Source organism: Ostrinia furnacalis, unplaced genomic scaffold (assembly GCF_004193835.3).
Source record: "Ostrinia furnacalis isolate ACB-3 unplaced genomic scaffold, ASM419383v2 OfSCF2709, whole genome shotgun sequence".
NCBI lineage: Eukaryota > Metazoa > Arthropoda > Insecta > Lepidoptera > Crambidae > Ostrinia > Ostrinia furnacalis.
In genome coordinates, this window is record NW_021132948.1 from 8,109 (window position 1) to 18,069 (window position 9,961).

The window sequence follows — 9,961 nt, forward strand, 5'->3', positions numbered from 1 at the left end:
ATCGATCAACGTGGAAAGCATTAGGGGAGGCCTATGTTCAGCAGTGGACGTCCTATGGCTGAAATGATGATGATGATGTCAATAAACGCAGTTTAAACAAGTGTAGGTATCATTCATTAACAGTTATAATATCACAGATTTATTAAACAGTTACAACTAACTGCCCGAAATGTTATATTTCCTAACAATAATGTTTCATATCCCTAGTCGGACATGGCTCTATCAATGGAAGACAATATAATCCCTAGGATTATTAAAGCTCAATTAATGGAATAGAATGGAAACTTCCAGCAATGAGTTGGCTTTTCTGCTCCTGACTGTGTCATGGCGGAACGTATGGCCACCATAAGCTTTAGTAGCGAGTGGCGTGGGCGTTATGTGGTGTAATTGGACGGAACCATAATTTCTAGATAAGGTAGCGTACATGTTTATGTCGATGGTTTCACTTGAAAGCGGGAAAATACGGATTTTCAGTTAATGAGCAATGAAAGAAATAATTACTATTCTAAAAGAAGATATTAAATAAGCACTCTATCTTTGTGCCCATCTGTTATAGTAGGAATCTATTATTATTATAGCAACATTAAATTGTGGTACAAATTATATTATGTAGTAAACAGATTATTTTACAATGGAAATGGAGGTATACGCCTTAACAAAAGGGTAAAAAATTAAAATGACATAGTTCTCAAAATTACAAAGAGAAATCTAGGTTACCTTAGCATTAACGCAAGCACCTATTTAATTTCATAAAACCCGCAATAATAACACCTCAAAAACAGCATAATTTATCAACTTTACGCAAAAATCTGGCAGTTCTCACTGCGCAAACTTTTTGATCGCAGAGAAAATCGTTTACCGGGTCCGTGCAAAAACGGCACATGTAAATAAGCAATCATTAATTTCACCATCGCAGTCGCGCGGTGTAAATTACCCTCGAACTTGAACGCTGGTATTNACATACATAAATAATAATAAATAATAGTGCGCGTATAAATTTTAAGTGTAAATACAGACGTAGTAGAAAATATACGATATAAACGAAGTAGAAAAGATGTGATAAGATATTTATAAATAAAAGGATAATATTTAAAAAACAAAACTGTGTGTGTGTGTACATAATAATAATAATAAATTGTAATGTATTAAAGTGCGTTTGTGTATACTGTGATTGTGTGTGTCTCGACGTCAGCAAAACAGTCTCGATCGATCGAATCATTCTGCGTGGTTGTGGCTATTCATTAGTATCATAGTTAATCACAATTTAACTTAACAACTTGGCAGCGCACTGTATTAGACGAGGCAAAAATTACGGCAACAAGATCAAACACGAAGGTCAAGAATAAACGCGATGGAGGACTGTTGTGGACGCCCTCTGCCCCACCTAGGGGACACAGGACCTTAATTCAAGAGATAAAATAAGTCATCTAAGTTGATGATATTTAATTCCTTTTACCTACAGGTCGTCATTCAACATCATGAAACATCACTTTTACACTCACACACACACACACACACACACACACACACACACACACACACACACACACAGCGTAGCGAGTAGAGACGAGTATTGTTCGATGCAAACACTAGTAATTTCATTAAGTTACTCAGTCATTCCATTAAGTTACTCAGTCATTCCATTATTCAGTGACAGTCAATCACACAAAAAGGTAGAGTCTAAAAACTCAATTCTAAAATGATTAATTTATAGTGTTTTGCCAATAATCGCAGTTTAAACAAGTGTAGGTATCATTCATTAACAGATATAATATCACAGATTTATTTAACAGTTACAACTAACTGCACGAAATGTTATGTTTCGTAACAATAATATTTCATCGTGTGTTTATTGACACTTTATAGATGTCCCTAGTCAGACATGGCTCTATCAATGGAAGACAATATAATCCCTAGGATTATTATAGCTCAATTAATGGAATAGAATGGAAACTTCCAGCAATGAGCTGGCTTTTCTGCTCCTGACTGTGTCATGGCGGAACGTATGGCCACCATAAGCTTTAGAAGCGAGTGGCGTGGGCGTTATGTGGTGTAATTGGACGGAACCATAATTTCTAGATAAGGTAGCGTACATGTTTATGTCGATGGTTTCACTTGAAAGCGGGAAAATACGGATTTTCAGTTAATGAGCAATGAAAGAAATAATTACTATTGTAAAAGAAGATATTAAGCACTCTATCTTTGTACCTAAAAAAAAAATTCAAAATTCAAAACGTTTATTTGCCAAAAATACAGTTATACAGGGTGACAATATTAAATGTTTTAGTGGGATGATGAGCAGACTTAATATTACCCGAAGAAAAAATAATGTCACCATAAATTGCAGCACTAAATGGTGGTACAATTCAATTTAGGTACCTACTTTATTTTACAATGGAGGCGTAAACAGCAGGTGTATACCGTAAAAAAGGGTCAAAAATTAACATGCCATAGTTCTCAAAATTACAAAGAGAAATCTAGGTTACCTTAGCATTAACGCAAGCACCTATTTAATTTCATAAAACCCGCAATAATAACACTTCAAAAACAGCATAATTTATCATCTTCGCGCAAAAATCTGGCAGTTTTCACTGCGCAAACTTTTTGATCGCAGAGAAAATCGTCGTTTACCGGGTCCGTGCAAAAACGGCACATGTAAATAAGCAATCATTAATTTCACCATCGCAGTCGCACGGTGTAAATTACCCTCGAACTTGAACGCTGGTATTGGGACTGGGTGTAGGGTTGCCTGGTTTCATCATCGTTTCCACCGACATGAAGCTCAATGAAGGTCCACTACTGGATTGTAAGCCTCAGAGAGAGAGAGAGGGAGCGATAAAAGGACGATTACCTACCCTTTTAACCAACCAGCATCTGACTGAACTTTAAGATCAGTGATTGATTAGCCCATTACGAATTTACGACGACAGGTCACAACTTTTAAACTTGTTTACTTACTTTGGCCCTGTTTATATTTTGTTGCAAAACGTTTTCTAAAATATAAAAAAAAAACTTTAAGAAATGCAGAAGATAATAACAATGGCAAAATAACGTGCATGGTCGCTCTATCTGGTGAGACCACAGATATCAGAAATCGGCTTTGTGTTGCAAGTAATCGGTCAGTATTGGCATTTCTTCTTCTTATTAGTGCTTTTTAATGGAGGACGCTTTGACTCATCTGAACATGTCACACAAATTCTTGGGATTGAAGTTCTCCTTCAGGAGCAAAGACGGTGAACAAAAGTAGTTCGTGATAAATCTCCAAAGGTCCTAATCTGGTCTAGGACTTTTTGTATCATCGTGGTCTCCATGTCTCCCAAAAGGACAGCCCTATAGAAGCGACCTCGTAAATACGGGCGCTCATTACGCTGCCTAACGAGCGGGCGCGGGCGCACGTGCCGCGATATATTGTGGCACTCTGTTACACCGTCGCGTAACAAATACAATGTAACAACAAATTCCTGAAATTGAACCTAAGTAAGAGGTAGTCAAAAGTAGTTTGTAATACATCTCCAAAGGCCCTAAGCTGGTATTGGGACTTTTTATATCATCGTAGTCATGGTTGTCTTCCAAAAGGGCAGCTGTATAGAAGCGAGCCTAACGAGGGGGCGGGGGCAGCGCACGTGCCGCGATATATTATGGCTGGCTGGCTGTTACACCGTTGCGTAACAAATACATTGTAACAGGTGGTACGGTTGAAGGACTGGACATGTCAATGTAGGAATCTTAGCCAATCTTCAGAAAAATTAAGAAGATTCAGGGTTAGCTATAGTTGTTTTAACACAGCATGAGTTTGAAAGTCTGAAAAGGGGGTTCTTTTTATAGACCTTACTTTATTTACTACATTCATTAAATAAAACCAAACTCAAACTTTTTAAACATTTTATTTACTCATGCTCTTTTGCAAAGGCAAAGCATATGTAAAAGAAAAAAAAATGGACACTTCCGTGCTGTCGGCAGTCTAAACAGTTTTTTAATTTAAATTGTTAATTTCAAGGACTATAAACCTGGCACTCGTAGTAAAGTCGGATAAAAATAAGCAACGTGTACATATTGCTAATAACGCAAAAAAGAAGAAATAACGCTATTTCATAAAAGTTAGAAGTAGTTTTTTTGAGAATTTTACTGTACGTTTTTCCTTTTAAATCAAAGCATTAGATAATTTTAATTAAGGAAAAAGCTATGTTCCCAAAATATTGTCAAATCTTCGGTGTTACGGATCGGCCTAAATGAGGACCGATCTGAACGCCCCCTGTCGGGACTTTACATGCGATTGTGGTTAGTTGCGGTAATTATTGATTTTCTTATGGGAAATACTAAACACTAATAGGGAAATGCTTTGATCTTCCTCATTAATTACAGGTATAGTACTTAGGCGAGCTAATCGGAACTGAAAATAATACCTAAATAACTTTCTGATTTGCCGTTAGAAATTGATAATTGAAATTAAGGCAGAATGGTTCAGTTAAAAATATTCAGTGTGCCACGAATAATAATTGATGTTTTTTTTTTAATTTGTTTCAGCTTCAGAAAATAGAAGCTAAATTTCAATGTAGGTAACACAGTATATATATGAGCTAAAGCAGTACGGAAACTTAGCCCTTTCGGCGAGTTAAATACCTACACTTCAACTGAGTGTTAGGGTTGGCACTCTTAATCTTTATAAAATTAATAAGGTTCTTACTTACTTATTTATTAAAACGTTTATTTAGGTTTTTTAATTATCAAATACCTAATGGAATAAATTAATTGACTAAGTAGTTAACAAAAAAATAAAACGTTAATTAGGTTCTATAATGATCGAATACATAATCTCGGTAGAAGATCTATTCTCATAAATAAAATACCGGATACTTACTTTCACATAGTTACCTATTGCCTCATTTTAAATACAGTTCATCACTTATTACAAAAACGTGTGGAGCAAATTACTTTATCAAATAGAACACATACATTGTTAAAAAGCGTAATTACGTAATTTAAAAAGAACTATTACAAAATCAGATGTAAGCACTTTATTTAAAAAGTAATATTTAATCATTTTTACAATTCAGAATTATTACGAAGTTTAAAAAATGAAAGTTCTGGTTTTGAAGATGCCGAGTTCAAGCAGCCGTATACTACGCAATACACTCGTAACATGTTTTTAAAAATACAGCGGACAGTGCATGCAATAAAATTATTATTAAAAACTCAACTTACTCAACGCGCGCGACACTCGCGACGGATGGACTGCGAGGTTCGCTTAGAGCTCGTGTAAAGCGTGCGTCTGTGTGCGTGAGTCTGATTTCGAGCGTTTGTATGAAGCTTCCGTACTGTTTGATTTATCTACTGTGTAGGTAACTAACAACACCATGAGTAGAAACACGGCTGTCCTTTTTTCTTGCAATACACGTCCCAGAAACATTCTTTAAAAATAAGTCTAATTTTGGTCTTCTTCTAAAAAAGTTCACATACGAGTATCTATTTCAAAGATTTCGACATAAAATTCATAATTTATTTCAATTAATTCGTAGGAAGTAGTTGTTAAGTTGTTAAACTGTCGCAAGGTGGTCATCGCGCCCACTCAAGACTCGAGAGACATTTATCCCAATGTATGTATGCGTCATCCGTGCATATGATCTAGTTCTATCCTGAGATAGTGACGAAATGTCTTGGATCAAATGACAAAGTAAAGAGTACAATTAGCGAAAAATATCAACTTTTGCAGAGTTTTCTGTAGCTTACACCAGGACAAACACATCCTAAGCCCAACACTAAAACATATCGCCCCCCAAAAGATGCTGCACAACTTAAAGAGGCAGGACTCGGAGGCGAGCTGTAAAATAGTGGCGACCACAATAGATTGATACCGGTCGCAGTGGTACTACTACTAAAATACAATGAGAAGAACTTTGAAGTTAGAGGTGGAAGTGGCTTGTGCTATGTGTAGCGATTTCTGCCACGTTAAGTCTAGTGTAGAGTCTTAGTAAAAAGATCATTAAACTCTTATGACCCTGGATGGAAGACACCATTATAATAATTAAAAGTAGTAGAGGTAGTCATACATAAATTATGATAATTCGACGTCCTTTTAACGCATGAAAACCCACAGGAATGAAAAAGAGTTTGTAATATTCTGGTATTTTTATCAGGTCATCTCAGGACAGTGTCATAAAACAATTGAGGAGCAGCTGCCCTTAAAATTGAGGTCTTCTTAACCAAGGGCACTCTTGCGTCGTTCCTGTCAAATAAATATCTCGTCCAATTAACAGGGAGCATTATTATAGTTGGTACGGCACCTGCCTGCTATGAGAGAGCGGCATGCTTCGCCAAGCGCGACGCGTGCGCACCGGACCGTGGCGTAAGAAGCCGTTAAAAATAAAACAGATTTGAAATCGGAACGCGTTCTGATTTTAAGTTTTTTAAGTTTTTCGTCTAGATTCAGTTTGGCAGCCAGTTTTTGTTCAGTACTTTCAAGTTTGTCGCCATTTAAAAAGCGGTGCGTTTTGGAAAGTCGCATTTCTAAAGCCTTATTGGCAAAAAGCAGCTATTCAGTTTTTATGGGAAGTCAAATTCTTTTGCGAGTTTTTTACTCTTAATAGTTTTCTTTCTTAAAAAATGAAAAGGGCAAGTAAAAGTAAATGATTTAGCCGGAAGTTGTAAGTAGACACGTAGGACGGGCATTTTATCGCTATCTGTTTAAAAACTGACAGTACTATCGTAACAATAACCAATGTAAAAAGAATTCCCATGCTAGTTGCTTGCAGTAAACTTATTTTCCCAGTGAACCTACTTGTTGCTGTCGTCTAATAGATATTCAACGCACATCCTTACAGTAACTTCCCACCGATACGTCTTATCTTGCGAATTATGTTACGATACGGGCCTTTACGCAACGATCCGTCCCTAAATCGTCATCAGGCCAATATTGTTCACGCTGCCCTAACTAGCCGCTAGCCTGAGCTACAACGACAACTCCATAATAGGCTGTATTTCAGACCAATTATGCTATCGTTTTACTGCTTAAATCGTCTTTATGTGCCTTTAATTTGTTTAAAGGGGCTTATTTGTTGCCGATGCTGTTATACTGAAGTGGGCTACACCGGTTCTCAATATTTAAATGGGGGCACAAGGAATTAAGTACCAACTGGGCATTATGGAAATCATTGGGAGAGACCTATGTTCAGCAGTGGGCGTCCTGTGGCTGAAATGATGATGATGATGATGACAAGGAAGTAAATATTTTTCTTCATTATACGTGAAAAGAAGAGAAAAGCAACTGACAAAGTATCTCTATGGATCGAGGTTACAGTAAGAATCTCAAACATCACGGAACAAAACATATCATGGTTAATTACACTAAAACTACAAAAACACAGTATTAATTGCTTCATTAATGCGGCGACTTTATCAATTTACTTTAATTTGTGCACATTTATATAGCCAACAATGAAAATCAATCATACAACTTTGTGGCGCCAAGCGACATTGAAGTCGTCTTTAGCTTTCCACACATTATTATGTCTAGACCGGAAAATTCATTTTTATCTACAGTTGTATTACTATGGTTGATGTTTCAAAGAGAAATTGTTAGTCTTTATCTTTAGGTACTAAGGCCTCATCCTGATTTTCATCATCTTCATCATTTCAGCCACAGAACGACCACTGCTGAACATAGGCCTCTCCCAATGATTTCCACATCACTCTATTGGTAGCGGCCTGCATCCAGCGCCTTCCTGCTTTACTGGGTTTATCCCGATTTTGAAACTTCAAAGTAGCTGGGGTGATTTGCCCCAACCTTTGGGAAGCAATGACCTGATACAACCGGTATCAGTTGCGTTCACAATGATAAATAAATAGAATTTGAATACACTCTTGTTTAAAATGATGGCTTCAAAATACAGATAATGTGGAACCGTTGTATGGTTAAATCATTTTAATTCCAAGGATTTATTACACATCCAATCATTCTGGTTGCTTATACTTACTAGAAATAGTGAAATGTTTTAAGTGAACGTATGTTTCGTTAAAATTAGTTGTGAAATCCGTGGAGGAACCTTTAGGAAAATTCTTGAATAAGTTTAAATGTTTTTACGATGGCGAATAGTTTCATACATTTGAATGCATAGAATTCGGTTACGAAATGGTTATTTTCCAACTTTAATTGTAATACTGTGGCTATTTTAACAATCAAACGCTAATCTTCAACCGAGGTAGGAATTAAAATTTCCGAGATTTTTATCAAAGCTCCGAGCAAATCCAAGTTTGTTGACTGCATCGGCAGCAGAGCGTGACGAAGAGCAATATCAACTAGTTGTGCTGTCTCCCTCTACAGCATTATGAGGGAATGGAAAAGAAAATTATATTTCAGTTCTTGTATGAAATAATTACTTTAATGTTCCTCGAGTCGCACACACAAGCATCGTGGTTACTCTGTGGAAATAAAGAAAGACTTTCAAGGCTTTGACCTCGGGAAGGAAACGGAATGGATCTAATGATGCTTCTACTTCTACCACATAATCAATGTTTTCAAGATCTTCAAGCTTTAAAAAGGTATTAATGAAATAGCATTTATGGCTCTCTGATCCATTAAAGAAATGCCAATGATAGGATTTAGTAGCGTTTTTATCTTTTGCTTGAAAAACACTATAAATAACTATCATTATAGGTTTTTCCTAAGGATAATGATATTTACTTATACTATAAGTACTCTTCCTTCCACTAATGGGCAAAATCATCCAGGTTCTTCCAACCATGCCCGCCCAGAGCCAATGGCTGCTCACTAGCGTGAGGTTAATTGCAATCTAATAAATTCTTACTTATTACCTATGAGTCTATAACCATCATTAGATGCTTTACAATAACCAACGGTAGCCACGCGCCAAGTGAACCGTGTGCCTTCAATAATTAAATGACCATTTCTGGCATGTTCTTAGTGGTTATTATCGATTGCTGCTAACGTTTCCATGGCCGTTTTTCTAAAAATCGGGACATGCAATAAAAGCGGGATTGGGACAGGAAAGTCGTGACGTGATATTATACATAAATGATAGGTAACGATTATCTAATTAAAAATTACATACTATTAACATACTCTATTATAATAAATTCTAGTTCTCTTTATTTCTGCTTGGTCTAACCAAAGTTTGACTGAAAAATGCTAGAGCATTAAGTTCGCGTTTTGCATCATACAATTAAAAGTTGTGAAAAAGCAGGATTGTCTTGATAACTTATCACAGAACGCTGAAACGAAACGACTCCAGAATTAAAACTGTCACAAATAGACCACCACGACTGCAGCATAGCAGCCGAAACGTTAAGCCGTGAGTACATAATGTAACTCATTAATAAATATCGCGTTAAGACCCTTGTCTTTCTATTTAAGTCGAAATGGAACGCGGAAGTTCAAAATCTTATAAAACTGTCTCGTTTGTCATGTTTTCTAGGGAAGCAAGGTACCCGCCGGGAAATCCTGTCCCAAAAATGTTACAATGTCTCGGTTTCCACGAAAACCGGGACACTGCCAACACTACTGCTCAAAGCTGGTGCTTGAAGGTGGGTGACCGCGCGCCAGCCGAGCGCGGCGGAGGGCGTCACGCCTGGCCACCCGGGCGGGTAACGACACCGTCTTACAGAAATCATATCTCACTGCTCTTTTAATTGCCCATAATTAATGTGCCTTTGGAAAAATTTAATTGATGGAACTTACGAGGATTTCCAATTATGATTAAAAGTTTTACAATAGTAAATATTAGTCGCTGGACTGTCAATTGTTTTACGAATAAATTGTGTGTGTCGAAGTATAATAAGTACCAGAAAATTTATAAAATAAAAACGTACATGACTGAATTCTTAGTACCTACATGCCTTCTTAATTGGGGTTGTTATGTATTAAGTTTGAGAAGCGAAGACTTTTAAAAGTTCAATTATAACGAAAAAAAAATACCAATTCCAATTGGTATTTTTTTGTGTGTAAAAG